Raw genomic sequence first — 1,277 nt, 5'->3', positions numbered from 1 at the left:
CAGACTTTAATCTTTATCTGATATTCTGCTCAACTCTCACTCCATATGAATGATGAAAATTACTGTGGTGATTAAATTGTTTTTGACAAACAGTTAAGTGTCATTTGCATAAATTCTGAGGTCAAGTTCTGATGGAAGTTCTGATGATTAAACTCTGAAGAATCAATTCAGTATTTGTATGAAGAATCACAGAAAAAGATATTCACTTTTTGAGTTGATAAGCCATATCTCGATGACTGTTAAAATCTGATAATAGTCAAGTTCTGATATTAAATCCTGATAGAAACTCATATGCTTACGTGTCATTATTCTTTACTTGACTTATTTGTGGCACATACTGAAACGGTCATATTTAATCTGAATATATTTAGGTGAGATAAAAACAGTCATAATCATTTGGGTTAGTGGTAAATGTGTTTGTCTTGAAAAACTGCATGTGCACAGTAATTATTACTTATTTCCCTTGCCCATTAAAACCTGCTTTAACTATTGACTGTTCACATATTGCCTAAATTATTTCACATCAGTCTAGGGGGATGCTCTTTAAGTTAACTCTACACTTAGTCATTAATCAGTCCTCTAGTCCCTTGATATTCTATTGGTTATTTAACCAATATTTCATCTCAGACAAATCATCTTCTATTCTCACACAAAATCATTCTCTCTCTCTTTTAATTCTCACCATTTTCTTCCTTCATAAAAATGGTTCTTGTAAACATGTTCATGAACTATGAAACCTTCAACGTCGAGTTCAGTTGTGGTGACTAGGAACAGGAATGGCACATCACTGCCATTCTTGCTGAGATATGGAACATGGTTCCATAAGAGGTTCAGACAAATCTCTTATTCTTCCAGATTGACTATCAACTCAATCTTAATCGCTTGGAAGAAGAATGGAGAGAGGCTCTTCTTAGCAAGAACGGATCATCCGTCTTGTAGTGCTTTTTGTCAGCAGCAGGAGGAACTAATAGATAGCCTTTAATCTGAGACCTAGGATGTTAATGTTCACTATCTTAGACTAGGATTATCTTGTAATCTTTTGCATGTAATCTATAAATTTCATGAATGTACTCTTTGGATATTTTAATGAAATTTCTTTTTATTATAAGATTTAGTCTTTGTTTATCTCGTATTATGTGAATGTTATCATTGAAACCTTTTAATCTTTACTTCATCCACTTGAACTGTATTTCTTGATGAATGTTTTGATTAAAATTGTGGTTACTAATAATTTGTGCTGATTTGACAAACAAATGTTGAATTTGAATCAACATATC

The sequence above is a fragment of the Apium graveolens genome, unplaced genomic scaffold (assembly GCF_009905375.1).
Source record: "Apium graveolens cultivar Ventura unplaced genomic scaffold, ASM990537v1 ctg6813, whole genome shotgun sequence".
Classification (NCBI taxonomy): domain Eukaryota; kingdom Viridiplantae; phylum Streptophyta; class Magnoliopsida; order Apiales; family Apiaceae; genus Apium; species Apium graveolens.
The sequence above is the reverse complement of the archived record's forward strand: the minus strand, read 5'-3'. Positions refer to the sequence as shown.